General features: G+C 41.8%; 1 long non-coding RNA gene across 1 annotated transcript; it reads left to right on the forward strand.

The window, feature by feature from the left end:
- The first annotated feature begins 12,297 nt into the window (after positions 1-12,297).
- On the forward strand, positions 12,298-14,554 carry LOC311421261. Its single transcript, XR_014684769.1, has 2 exons — positions 12,298-12,386; positions 13,283-14,554. It is a non-coding gene; the product is annotated as an uncharacterized lncRNA (long non-coding RNA).
- Positions 14,555-15,033: the final 479 nt, after the last annotated feature.

Raw genomic sequence — 15,033 nt, forward strand, 5'->3', positions numbered from 1 at the left:
TGACCGCTGGCTTTCTGCTGGTAAGAAAGCTACTGGGCCAGAAAATGCCTGCCAGCAGAGCCGTGAAACTTTCCATCATAGCTCCTGGATGTCCCAGGGCCCCAGGTCATGCCACAGAGAGCTGCTGTCCCACAGCTAATATGTAATCAGAGTGCCAAAGAGACTGATCCACCCTCACCTGGGAAACCTGCAGCATATTGAGCTCTCTGATCACCAGAGCTCCAGCTGCTTTCTGTCATTCACACAGAAGAGATGGAAACATTTCTTCTCACTGCAGCGAGAGTCCAGCAGCGGACCTTGGAGTTCTCAGGCAGCCCTGGAGAGCTGCGCAGCCCTGGCTACCAAGAGATGCTCAGTTGTTCCACTTTTAGGTGTCCTTGTGCCCATTATAACACTGTAACAAAAGTAACCAGAAGCGGGTATGTGTTCCCAGCAGGCATCAGTGATTCATAGCAAACTGTAAAAACCAACGCGTGACATAGATAAAGGCATTTGAAGCCCCGAGACACGGTTCTGGTGTGTGCATGCACCCTGCCCTACGTCACCAGAGGATTGCAAAAGCTTCTCTCCTGTGTGTGCGATGGTAACTCAGTGGGACAGGTCACATTTACAAACAGCCAGCTACCGTCCTTCTCCTGTGGAGAGACTTATAGGAGAGATCACAGAAGGAGAAAAGCTCTGGGAGGCAGCCCGGACAATGTTCTCCAAAGCTTTCCTACGAGGAATATGGGAAAGGTTAAATCGTGGCACCCACGGTACTGCAGAAACAGAAGGATGTTCGCTCCCCCCTGCAGATCTGTGTCTCCCTCAGGGAAAGGAACGTTTGGTTTTCCGTGGGCTGTGTTTGTTTGTTTGTTTTCATGTTATTGTCCTATTTTGTTTTGGGAGGGGTGCTTGTTTGTTTGTTTGCTTTTTCTGTTTGTGTTTACTGGAGACAAGGACTGACTAGATTTTGTCCCTCTTCTCCAGGGTAACCTGGACATAGAAAGTTACACTACAGGGACAAGCTGGTTGAAAGAGGTTAGTAAACGTGCCTCACAGGAGGAATAAAGGAGCCAAGGGGATGTTTTTAGACACGACAGCAGCTGTACGATTTCAGACCTAAAACTGATACTGACTGGTTTCAGGGGGAACGCTCCTGTTTACAAAACTGAGAATCTAAGCCACCAAAGTTATTTCTGATTTAAACCCAGTGTAACTGCAGGAGGGTAAGATTCAACTAGCATAGCTCTGACAAGTCTGAGGAATGGGGGGACTAGAGAAAAATGTACCTGCTGCTTGAAAGGAGGAGGCAATAGTCCAGGACACGAGTATGCACACCAGGAAAACTGGTTGTGAGCCTCCAGGTGACCCTCGTTCACCTGCAAGTTCTTTTTGCTGTGGTTTCCCTGTCTGTCAGGGTAGGAAAGTGACATTGACCCTCTTTTGGAAAGTGATGTGACAAGCACTAAGTCTTAGATTGTTAGACAGCTGTGGGAAGCATTGTGAGATCTCTTGGAATTACAGATACAGAAACAAGGAAAGATTCTGTCAGCTGGATACAAGGACTAAAAAAAAGACATCCTGACATGCTATTGCTGCTGAAATAACCTCCCCAGAGAGGTCTGGCGAGGGCATTTCTCAGTGCCCACTCTTTATCTGAACTCCTCCACATGCCTCAATCCTAATCCAGCACAGCAGAGACTCATCCTATTGTGTTAAAATCAAATGTACTTACAGGTAAATGTCACTCTGCCACAAAAAGAAAGGAAACCACTTAACTTTCTGTTTCTTTGTCTACCTCCCTCCATAACAGTTCTTGTCAATTTACATTATTCATGACTAGCAGAGCTAACTTAAAATGTATCTTTCAATAGAATATAATGCAAACAGTTTTCTGTGTGGGCAGGGTAAAACAAAATAATAATTACAATACAAGATGATAGCGCTTGTAATGAACTATTATTTCCATAAAAAGATTTTTTGTGGCAGGAATACGCACTCCAGCAACAACAAAAAATACTAAGAAAAACATCTCTGCTGGTGTATTTGATTCTATCAATGACACTGATGGTTTCATTGTCTAAATAAACATTGTGTGTAGATAAGGTATGACCTGCAAAGTAAATCCTTAGATTGACAGGATAAAGCAAATCAACTTTCTTCTGTCTTTATGCCTCCCACCAGATACATAAGCAGGCTTCTCCCTATGTGGGCACTCCAACTGCAGGCATCTGTCAGGATCAGCTATTCTCGTAGCTGGGGTTTGGTAGTTTATGATAATCTGACAAAATTGCATCAGTCCATTTCAGAGGCTTTTTACTCTTTTTTTTTAATTATTTTATTTATTTTTTTATTCCCAGCAATATGAGTACTTAATATTTTGTCTTTAAAAGAACATTAGACCTGGGTAGGTTGATTTTGTGATTTAGGGTAATGAACTGCAGTGTGTGTGCATATGTGTGTGTGTGTACAAATCACATGTATGGAATTTAATTAGAGTCATAGAATCAGAGAACGGATTGGGTTGGAAGGGACCTTAAAGGTCACTCAGTCCCACCCCCTGCCATGGGCACGGATGCCACCCACCAGAGAAGGTTTCCCAGGGCCTCGTCCAACCTGGCCTTGGGCACCTCCAGGCATGGGGCACCCACTGTTTCTCTGGGCAGCCTTGTCCACTGCCTCACCATGTAATGTAAAAAGATAGTAACATAGCCACCCTATTGTAAATCAATAAATGGAAAACTGAAAGTGGAGATTTTCCTGCTTTCTAGCTGAGCTTCTGCTAGCTTCTGCTAGCTTTTCTGGTAGATTTTCTTCTATTTTAAAAGTGAAGTAAATACTGCTGGATTAAGGTATATCAGACCCCAGAAGCTGTGTGAAACACTAAGAGGATACACAAGAACATCTAACAAGTTAATTCAGGCTAACTCTACTGTCCAGAGCCAGAGCAATATTAGGATGATAGAACTGGCATAAAATAGCTAAAGCAAAATCCTACCATAACTCACAGCTCTAAGTGAATCCAAAAGACAGCTGACTGAAGCCAGAAGATAAGATGACAGGGATATATTCTCTCACAGCCTTAAGCAGCTTGCCCCACGGATCACAGTCCACACAATGACAAACTGCAAAGAAAAACTGTTAGTTAAAAAAAATAATAATAATTCACCTGTGGGAGTGATGGGATTGTGTTGCACTTTGTGAAAACTAATAACTTGTGACATCACCTTCATACCTCCAGCCACTCTGAAAGCACTGCTGTGAAGACTTTTTGTTAATATCCTTGTGCTGGAATGTTATTATAGAGTCCTGGTGAACCCCTGTTTATACATCTTCCCCAGGACTATGGTGACCTTTTCTGCAGGGTGGAAATGCTTTCAGAAACTATTAATCTCTCCTCTGGGGTGGGTAGAGAGGACCCGTGGAGAGAAAGGCTTCCATGGTCTTCCTCATCCTTGTCAACAAAGATCAGAGCCAGGAACAAGGTTTCGTGTTTGGCAATGTACAGCAATAAGCACAAAGCTATTACAGAGCAGGGCTTTGTAAAGATGAAGGGCTGAGGAACATGAAATGGAAAAGCAATGCTGCTCAGTAAATATTGATAGATGTTCCCTGTACTCCCTCTACCTCTGTTGCACTGTGATACCCTTCACCACTGCCTTTCATGCTGTCACTCCGTAGACTAGAACATTACTTCCCTTCACCTTCTGGCTGTTTAATTTAAAGCAGGTCTCTGCTTTTGCTCTGAAAAGTGACGAGGTGAGGGAGATGGTAGGAAACTTTCCACTCAAGACTTTGTGCTCAAGGACAGCAGCACAAATGTAACCCCAGTTTATTGCATGAAATGAGGTGAAAGGTTTTGTCAGTGTTGATCAGTGTTCGTTTCACTAGTACTGATTGCCCATTTTGGTAGAAAGATCAAGGGCTGAATGCTGAATGGCAGGAAGGCTAAGCTAACCTTTCTTCCCAGGAGATGATCATTGTGGGTCAGGCTTGAAGCATATTAGCCAGGTATTATAAGGGGAAGCAATGCTGAAAATCCTGCTGTGCCTGTTTGGCAGATAAATAAAGAATTTCAAGCTCTGGGGCAGACAGATCAGCAATAAATTCATATTAAGAAATGTCTGTGAGATTTGCTAACAAGACTTCGAGTACCTCGGGGCAGGGACCATGGCCTTTCATGTGTTTATAAAGCATGCAACTCAATGGAGCCCTGGTCCTGAACAGGGCAGCGGCATGTTACTGCAGTACAGGTAAGAGCTGTACAACAGTTCTGTGGGCATACAGGTGCAAAAGAGGAACAGTAGGAGTTCAGCAGTACAGCCTCTAAGCAGGTTTCAATGCTAAACATTCAATTCATTTTCCTCTCCCTTCATCCAAGCAAGGCAGCTTCTCCCCAGAGAAGATGTCCTGGAAGATAGACATGGGTTGAGTTTAGGTCTGGCCGTTATGAATTCCAGAGTGATCAGCTCCAAGGAAAAGTACTTGGGATGGGATTCTCTGCAAATGTCTAGATAACTTAAGAGCAAGAGAAGTGACTGGATCCTGGTGCACTCCTAAGTCTCTTGCTCTTGAAGCAGTGTTTCCTGTCTCTGAACAACATCTGTAAAACTGAAATGAAAATTCAGCAGAGGAAGGTGCTGTGAGGTTGAATTTGGTGGCTTTTGCAAAGCTCTGATGTGAATGCTGAGCGTCATTCTGGGGTAGCAAGATAGGGGGAGAGTTTTGTGAGGTGGAGGAGCGAGGTTCTCTCACTGGATCACTTTCAGTCAGCCACCTATGCTTTTGCCATGCAAAGCTGAGGTACAACTCCCCAGTCTGCAACCCCTCCCTATTATAATGCCATCCTAGCTTCTGCCATCTTCTCTCTTTCAAATTAAGCAGGTTCAAATGTGAAAACTTCCCTTGGATGGGAGATTCATGGATTCAGGATGGGCAAGAGTTGAGCCTAGGATGCTGCCACATACAAGAAGGGAAGCGGAGGAACACATTACTGCTTGGAGTTTATATGGACAGCAAATTTATCCTGGCTTCAGGAGGTCTTGCTTTCTCTGCCCCCTCTCCATCATAATTAGACACATCAAAGAGCTGATCTGTCATCTGAAATGGCAAGATGCCTAATATTCATATTAGAAGGAGTCAAGCCCCAAGCGAGCAAAGATCAAGAACATGATGGTGAATGTGAAGGGGGAGATTGAAAGTCTGTCTGTGGACCCCAAGGAAGCTAAAATGATGGAAAGTGTACAAGCAAAGAAGAAAAGAAAATCAACCTTCCGATTAAAATCCCCAAGGACGAGAGTTTTGTCTGGGTTCGTAATAATCAAGGGTAAGAAATCAGACAACTCAATGAGACAGGAGAAATTGTACTGAGAAGCAAAGGACAGGGAGGAGCTGGGGGTCACGGGGGGTTGGGCACACACAGGAAGAAAGAAAACAATGACTAAAAATTTAACTACAAGGTGCTTAAAGGAAATAAAAATCTCCCCAGGTGCCGGGAGTGTTCTAAAGGCAGGACTGGCTTTACTCACCCCTCGACCTAAACAGCAGGCTTTCTTCAAAGTGGAGACCTACTCAAATATGCTTATGCAAAGAGGTTTTAAAGCTTTTATTGACAGCACTTAGCAACTATGGCTTTCCTGTACCTCAGCTTGCCTAAGGTGAACGTTGCATAAGTTTAAATTCTTCCTCTGGCCAGGGGAACTGTCCCTCAGTTCAGGGATATGCTGGGCACGAGCTGGGTGCAGCTGAGGGAAAGATTCTTGCTCGCTTCCATAGCTTGGAATCAGGAATTCTGCAGCATTCCCTGCCTCTTGCACCCACAAGGAGCAGATCTCAGTCAAGCCCGTACTGATTAGCCTAAGGCAATAGATGGTGTCAGTGTCAGAGCCAGGATTAAAACTCCAGTGGTTTTTGGCTGCCAGTCTGATGCTCGAATCACTAGACCACACCTCTCATTATAAAATAATTGTCTGATTTTCCCTTTGAAATCAAAGCTGTTTACAATTATATGGGAGAGAGCTAGAAAATGCAATCTGGGATGGTTCTGTTTAAAAGCATTTATTTGCACCTTTTTATGTAAAATTTCAGCTTAAACCAGCCCTGTGCATGCAGTTGTTAGGGGACTCTATTTAGTCCCTTATTTTGTCTTCAATTTGACAATCAGAGTCTTGTCCTGTTTGGAGTTTTTCAGGGACTCTCCAGATTGAGATGAATTCATGTATTTTTATCTTATTGAGAACTGCTGATTGTGATGAATGTAAAGTGTTACACTTTAAACACAACATAAATATCTATCACCAAGTGAGTAGCTGAAGACTTTGGCTATGGATATCTTACAAATTTATGAGTGTTGCATAGGACTGATTTTTTTCTGAAACGATTCAAAACAAGCTTATAACACCATAAAAAATAAGTATTGAATATGTGTTTCTCAATGAATTAGGTAATCTTCTATGGTAAACTAATATTACTGCTAATGAAACAGTAATATTTCTAGCAATTAAACACTCATAAATAGTAGACTACCGAGTAGACTAACCTAATGAGTGTCGTCAACTTCCATAAAAATCCACAGAACTACTCCGGCATTTCAAGTTGTGCAAGTATCTGACTGAATTAGGCCCTATTTAGTAACAGAATGGGACACCACCTTCAGAGGGTTTTGACAGAGTTGCACTGAAACTTATTAATACCGAATATATCCCTGCTTTCTTGTCTGGAGTTTCAGGAGGTTTTGTTTGTTTGCTTGTTTGTTTGATACTTTGGACCTAAGCTAGGTACAACTAACATCAGTGGGAGTCTCTTCTTTAGGTTTAAGGGGCTTTGGACTGGATCCTGGATATTTAAAGAGCTGTAGACAAGTCTGTATTGTAGTCAGCCTTCTTCTGTAGATGGTAATGTACATTGCTCATGGTTATTATGAAAATGATTCCAATTAGAGATACCAGATGCCGTGATATGAGGTAAGCTAAAGAAGCTGTCTTTAGCTAAGGAAACACATCCAGACCTATCATTAGCAGAAAAAATGGCTGAAGCTGTTGATACTTAAGACTGCACATAAATATTAGTCACTAAAAACTGTGCAATATGTTTTCCCTAATATTTTATGACTAAAACCAGCAAGAATCAGAAGATGTAAAAATGGTATTTTCAATATTGTTCTTCCTTCAGCCAAACTGCACATGTTTCATGGCATTTACTTTTTATAGACACATATTAGTTTATTAAGATACCCATTTAACTAGAAGATCAACAGTAAAAGTATGTTCTCAGTGCAATGTCACTGAGTTAGCACTGTTCTTGGAACTCTGAAGGTCACTTCCCTGTGGAAATGGACTATAGACATATGTAGGTAGATTACATTTTTATTATCTTTCAGTGACTCCCCAGTCATTGTACTCACTGACAAGTGGAAGTCTGGCTGAGGAAGCGTTGCAAAGAGGAAGGGTGAAAAGGAAGGGTAAATTTAACCCCAAACAATCAAGGTCCTGTGTATTTCTTTTTCTTCTTATGCCATATCTGCAGGAACAAATGTTTTTTCAGGTTCAAATAGGGCTTGGGTGACATGTATATAGCCTCATCTTCCTGGGTGGCATATCACAAATGTGTTGACACCAATCATGATAACCACATTTTGTTTTAGTGTTAAGCGTAATGATAATGATGTAACCTTAGATAGCGCTGTATTGTAATTACACAGTTGTGCCAGTTATTACATAGTTGTAACACAGATCAGCTTCTTGATCAGATATGCCCAGGAGCTTCTTTTGCTTTACTCCTAATGTAGGAACAGAAAACTAGATCCCTAATTAACTTTGATTGAACCTTGATTAGATAAGGGAGTGGGGCCAGTAGGCACCAAGCGGGCGGGGAAGTCAGCCCATATGTAGATATGTTAAGTGTGTAGGCACCATCCTGACTAGTCATAGGAAAGAGAAAGGAAACTCCCTTTTCAGGAATTGATACCTCCCGACAAGCACAAAGGAATTGGCCCAGACTAGCCCTCAGAAATTCAAGAAACTTCTTACCTTCCCCATCCAGCATTGCCCCCACCCTATTAAGATGAGATTCTCAAGCAATTCACCTTGGGAACAGATAGATTTCTATCAGTCTCTCCTGCCATCACAGAAGGGAATTTCAGAGAGAATTTAGTACAAAACACAATTATTCCTCCTAAGTACTCATTTCTTACTCCTTTTTTTCTGCTAAAAGTACTGAATTGTTAGTGCTCTACAAACAAAGTCCCTTTGGCCTCTCTGAACAATCTCATTGAATACATGATTTAATAATCGAGTGAATGAAGCCAGACTTGGTTAACTGTCTGGTGGACAGCTGAAACCTGAAAAGCAACAGATGTAGCTGAGTAGAACACAGTAATAATTTTGTGTATGAGACAGGAGATGTGCAGGTGCCATCTCACTTTTCCAGAGCTGCACTGGCTCTACAGTAGCCATTTTTTGGATACAAATGTTGGTATATTTGGTAATGATACTGCCATAAAATGAAAGTTCAGTGTAGTAGGATATAGATTATCCCCTTTTCAAGAGTAGAACTGCATGTTAAAACTCCAGATTCTTGTTAATTGTATTCATTTTTCTAGGGATCACTAATATGTAAATTCAACAGGAGCTCTAGGATGTTTAGTGTTCCTTAAAATCTATCTGCTACTAATCTAATCTACTTTGAACAAATAGATCAGTACAACTTGAGACACCCTTGATAACCTTTCTTAATCAATTGAGGGTGATTTTTCCCATGCGTTAAGCTGCCATATTGATTCCTAACCTTTTTTACAGAGTTCTTCTTGCCTAACCTCATTACAGAGTGTGAAGGCTTTTAGGATCCATGGCCACAGTATATTAGAAATGTGTAAGTATTAGTTAAGAGTGCTCTCAGATGACATTGCATTTTGTACCACCCTCAACATGGAAGGGAACATAAAACAGTATTTTGCAGAAGCATTAATATCTGAGCCATACTTAAGCACAGTATATAATTACTGTTAAGTGAATATCATACTGATTTCTGGGGCACTGTACTCTTTTGAAAGATTTTAAGTTATCTTTGGCCCAAATTAGCCTTATTGAACCTAAAGAGGAAAAAAAATATCTCAGAGAAAAGGTACTTTAGTAACTGTCCTGTAAATTGACAGTACAGCATCCTCTGTAGATGTTATCACACAGACTTTTCCAAGGCACTGAAATATTTTGTTCCATGTAGTATCCAACTTTCAGGCATTCAGACTTTAATACCATCCAGACGAGACTTTTTTTCCTATAGGGGTTTGGACATACCCCTCAATGACAAGTATTTACGTACAAAGTGTCAGGTTTCAAATTTCTTTGATATATGAATTGTCTGTTTGGTGGAAAAAAAGAATGGCTTGTGTGGTTGGGCACTGGAACAGGCTGTTCAGGGAGCTGGTCATGGCAGCAAGCCTGTTGGAGTTCAAGAAGCATTTGGGCAATGCTCTGAGACATAGGGTTTGATTTTCAGGTGGTCCTGTGTGGAGCCACAAGTTGGACTCGAAGGTTCTTGTGGGTCCCTTCCAACTCAGGATATCCCATGGTTCTATGATTTTATGATTCTGTATTCTATGGCAATGTTTTTCTCCCAAAGTGGGGAAAATGTGCTGATTTCGCTTTTGCAGAACTTAGAAATGGCTTTTCTATTTTATATACATAAGTGTATAAGTAGGAATATACAAATATGGGTAGAAAGTGAATGTGGACAGCTTGCCTGCAAGAGAGAGCTTTGCAGAAGTGAATGAGTGAGCTGTACGGAACCTGCCTGCAGGCACAGCTGTGGACAGTCCTATCAACTTGTTATCGTCTAGGTGAGGGAGTCTCAACATTTCCTAAACTCTGGCACCTGTGTTACTTCCTAGCGTGCCTTTTCCCTTCCAGTACCTTCTTGATGTACAGGACAGATCATCCAAACCTGAAACTTTATCTCAAGCTTCATTCAAACTTTGAAAGGAACTGAATCAGCAGCTTTGCTGACTGAGCAAAGTACCAAGCACATGATTAGTTTTGAGGTGGTAAGCAGCCTTCCTGAAGCTGCTAGAAACACCTGTATGTTTAAATTTAGTATATGCTTATGTGTTTTGCTGGATCAGAGGCAATATCATTAGAATTGAGCTGTCTTTGTGATTTTCCTGGTTTCAGAGTAAGGGAGATAATAGTGACGTAGCAGGAAAGGCATCCTGTAGACCACTTAGGACTTTGTAACAGTCACAGAGACTCCAGTGCAAATAAACTATCTGATGATACTGATTTGGTTTCTGCTGAGTAGGACCTTAAGAGTGTGAGGCTGAGATAACCAGCTCAGCCCCAACGGAGAGCTTGGCTCTACATTTGTCCCTCTCCAGTCATGCTCATTCTGCACAGAAAAAAAAAAAAAAAAAAAAAAAAAAAAAAAAAAAAAAAAACAGCTTAGCAGTTTTGCCCGCTTTACAGCCAGCAACATAGTGACAGAAAGCTGTAATAAATGGGGGAGAGAACGTGGCTGATCTGTGCTTCCAGCATTTGAACCTCTGAAAAAAATTATGTTTCATTTAGAGCTCTGAGGAAGGGCTGTGGGTGTAAGTACAATGCTGGCTTTTTTCTCCTTGCCGCGGCCCGGAACTCTTTTGCCAGGGTTGGCTTCTCTTTCTCCCTTAACAAATCATCACAATTTCGGCAAGCACTTCATTGACTGCCAATGCTGCGCTACCAATAATCTACCAGAATTGAGAAATTGTGCTTTCATTCTGCACAGCTAAATTATCTCCTGCGTGCCTGGATTTGTTCAGTTCTGAATTACGTACCAGAGGCTCAATCCTACCCTGATACTGGGCACTGTCTCTAGGTTTTTAAGAGTATGAGCACTCCCAAGGATTTCAAAGTGCAGATAGTGGTTGCATATTTTGGTTCAACTGGGGACACTGCTGTGCGTCTTGGAAAGGAATTAGGGACTTGCATGAATGCTGTAAATTAGAAAGCATAAGCACTTGTTCACAGTTTATCATATTTTTAAGGCTTGTGTGCAATTTTATGATTCCTGATATGTCGGTACCAAAGAGCACCTTCTGCAGGATGCTGCACCAACACAGATTACAAACGGTCCCTTTTTAAGCAGTTGGTAAAGTTAACATAAAACAAGATGTGACAGATGCAGAAAGATGGGTGCAAGAGCACAGAATAAAAATGAGATGGCAGCTGGCCTGTGCAGGACTGCAGTGCTGCCTTCTTCCAGGAATCCTTTTGGGGGTGAATTGTATGTACAGTGAGGAGATGTTGCATACAGCTGAAATGAATTTTCTCGTATTAGCCTTAGATCTTATTCTCAAAGTTGTATTAACCCGGGCAATAATATGAATGCCATTAGAAAGCCTATTCTTGTAACATTTCTGACCCACTTCAGACTCCTTCTGGTAATCTGGGAAGGGACCTTTGTTCCCATGGCAGCCCATAATTTCCTGACTGAAACAGCTCAGCTGAGCTCTGAATGACACAGTCAGACATTTGGATGCTTATCTTGCTTCCAAGTGTTCTGAGGTTCCTCATTTCTCACTTATTGCACAATGCCCCGATCTCACTGGGAAGGTGAGAACTGGATCAGAAAGTAATATAATTGCTTTTTTTTATTAGCTTATGATACAGTCCCGCCCTTCTGTGTTGCCAGCTTACCCAGTTATTCACAAATGATGATATACATACAGTGAATTATATAATTATCAGCCTATAATTACAGGTATATAGATATATACATCCCCCTGGAGGAGAGCTGGGCTTGGCACATACCTGCATGCACCTCTGGGTCTTTAGGGAATTCATGCCCATTTTAAGTAGAAGATTATTTATTTATCAAATGCTTGAGACATTTTATGAAAAATGAACCCAAAAGAATCCTTTGATTCTTTTTAATAATGTTCATAAAGTATGTAACTGAACAAATCCAGGCATGTAGGAGCAAACTCACTTGTGCAGAGTGAAAGCAGGGAAGTTTCTCAATAGTAGTAAATTATTGGTAGCACAGCATTGGCAGTCAATGAAGAGCTTGCAGGAGCCATGCTGATTTGTTGAGGGAAGAGAAGATGCCAGTCTTGGCACAGTGATCAGAAGCCAACATTGAGAAAGAGGAGTCAGTGCAGTATTTCTATAGACACCTTTTTGAAAGCATTAGACAAGAATTAGTTTATCTTATGATGATGCTTTAATGCTGTAACCATAGATAAACCCTATTGCCTTCCCACTATGTTTCAATGCCTCATTTTGTCATTGGGGCAGATAGTGATTCTCAGCTGATATAAATCAGCAAAGCTCCACTGATTTTTAACAAAGCTGTGCCAGCTTCTGCTAGCTGAGGGTCTGCCTAGATATTTCTCTGCTTGTAAAGCAAAGAATCCAGCAGGCAAAGCTGATGTAAGTTGGATATTTTTCTTGGCTTGTTTTCCTTTGTTCTGTCTTTCAAATGCTGCTCTCATTCATAACTGCTTGGGTGCTTTCAAGCCCGTGTATGAGAGTTATGGAGCTTAATCTGGCTCCTACAATGGTGCAAATCTAGGGTAGCTCTATTTAAATCAAAAGCATTACTCAGAGGTATTGCACTGCTGTAAAAGCAGCATACTTGTGCATAGCAACTGATCTGTAAATCTCATAATGTGCCCAGTATCTTTCCAAGAGTTTATTTGCAAACAAACAAACAAAAAGAATCGTTGTGGCTGAACAGACCTGATTCCAGCCCATGAAAAATGGACTGAGCCTCTGCCAGAAATAAACTGTAGACACTTGCTAATTACAATTTGTGGCCAGCTTACAAAGTTCAGTAAAGGAGAAAACTACCCCATTCAGATCCTCTTTCCCAGTTTGATGACATCATTCACATCATTATGTTGTGATATGCCAGATGGGAAAATTTGAGGTGGGGATGAAGTGAAAATCCCGGTTACACCTTTTCTCCAGGCTATCTGCCTCTCCATCATTTTACAACATCACAAGGAGACTCAGACAGTTTGACTCTGCCATTCCCAGCTGGTTTGGACCAAAGAGATAAATGCTGAACCATTAAGAATCAATACGTGCTCCCACTGATGTGACAGGTTATGCTGCACATAGCTAACCTTAATTTAATTGGTTTATTTAAGCTCACTCATATATTTAAATAGAAAGTGAAGGTAATGGTATAAACTCTGTAATTCCTATTCCTTGGGAGAAAAAAAAACACACACACAACCACCAACAGCCCTGCATCAAATGCTTATTGAAACTGAAACATATGTATTAACATATGGCAGAATTTCACTTACTGTATGTTTTAGTGCAGAGCTGATGAGGAAAGCATCTGTGCCGAGAGCATCTGAATGGAGGCTCCGATAATGAGCAGAGCTCAAAAAATACACTCTGAAAGGTTGGGATGTGTCAAAGTGCCCTGCAGTTGATTTGTGTCAGAGCCAAAAGAATGTACTTGAGCTTCCATGCAGGTACATTGCTGTACTTTGCTTTTGCACTGAGACCGGTTTGAACCTTCATGTGCTACTTCGGGCACCTGCCTTGGAAGTCCTGGCCAAATTTTAAACCCCTGAGAAAATGGTTTCCCACCAGAAATGCTGACATAACATCTACTTGGCACTTAGGCAAGTGCAGTTGCAGTATTGACATTTAACAAAGGAAAGATTATTAGAGAAGATCTTAAAATCAAGCCCAAATCTGGATCTAGATTTGAGGTTCCCTTAAGGACAGCAGCTCTGCAGAGCTGAGGTTTTGGGTTTGCACTTTCTGCAGACGTGCAGCCTAGTATAGCTGTACGCATAATCTCTGTTTTCAAACAAGAGACACCAAGAAACACCAAGAGCAAGCTTTCTCTGTGGAGGTTCTCATCCCAGCCATGCAAACTTACAAGGCTCATATAAAGGAAGGTCTTTGGGCTCTGAGAGGAACCCCTGATTACTGTGCATATTAACCATTTCTCCTGCCCGCAGTGATGCGGTGTTTCAGTAAGCTCTGTAAAGACTCTCAGAGGCTCGTGCTGCCAAGTACTAATATTGCTAATGGGCACTACAAAGCCACATTGTTCTGCACCTATTTACTGGAAGCAAGATATGAGGATACCAGGTGTAATTACTTTACTGCCTTAAGGATAGAAGTCTTTCTTTCTGATTTGACCACAGTTGAACATCTGCATCGCTCAACCACAGTTTACCTCGCTCCTGGGAGATGCTTTCAAAGCACCCAGCTCCTGCCTAGTGACCCAGAAGAAAGTTTACCACCTACTCACAAAGCCTCATTTTGAAGTACTGTGCCTCTTGTAAAAGCAAGGAATCTTAACCTTCTTCACAGCATGGGCCACGTGTTGAATGTGTGAATTGCTTGTGCACCATTGTACAAATCGTGGCTTTTCATATGAAACAGTACTCCCGAGGTATTTCCTACTCCATAAAGAAGTGATTATTGAGACTAAGGAAAAGTATTTTACACATGTACGTTACTTCTCATGGAAGTTTGCATGGAAATAAAATAGGTTGGGACTGCTCAAACTGTCTGTTTCCCAGGAGCACCAGAGAGTAAAACTGTGTTTATTGAGAAGGTCCAAATCTTTGTGTTTCCCTTATTCCCCTGTGTTCCCCTTATGTTTTCCTTGTTCCCCTTGTGTTTGCCTTGTTCCCTTATTCCCCCATGTTTCCCTTATTAGCTGTATTGAGGAAACTTTTGGAGGTCTTGGCATAGTCCTCGTGCCACAGGCTGCACCCACAGAATGGAGTGTGTCCTGCCACGAAAAGATTTCAGTGTGTGGTCTTAGAACACGAATATTTTCCGTGTATTTATTGAACTCCACCCAGGTACAAGCTTCTCCTTCACAGGAAGGACAGGTTGTATAATTAGGGGCAAAACAAACTAAATACAAAGGGATGTCTCAGTTCTGCAGGGTAAATGCTGACGTGCAAATGCCCTGGCTGGAAGTACAAGCATGCCGAGCTCCACTTCGGTTGTCGAAGATGCCATTACTCCTACTCCTCCGCTCAGTCTCTGCGCTGGAGGTTACCTCCCACAGCAGCATTATAGGCAGGAGATG

Source organism: Aythya ferina (assembly GCF_964211825.1).
Source record: "Aythya ferina genome assembly, chromosome: 19".
NCBI lineage: Eukaryota > Metazoa > Chordata > Aves > Anseriformes > Anatidae > Aythya > Aythya ferina.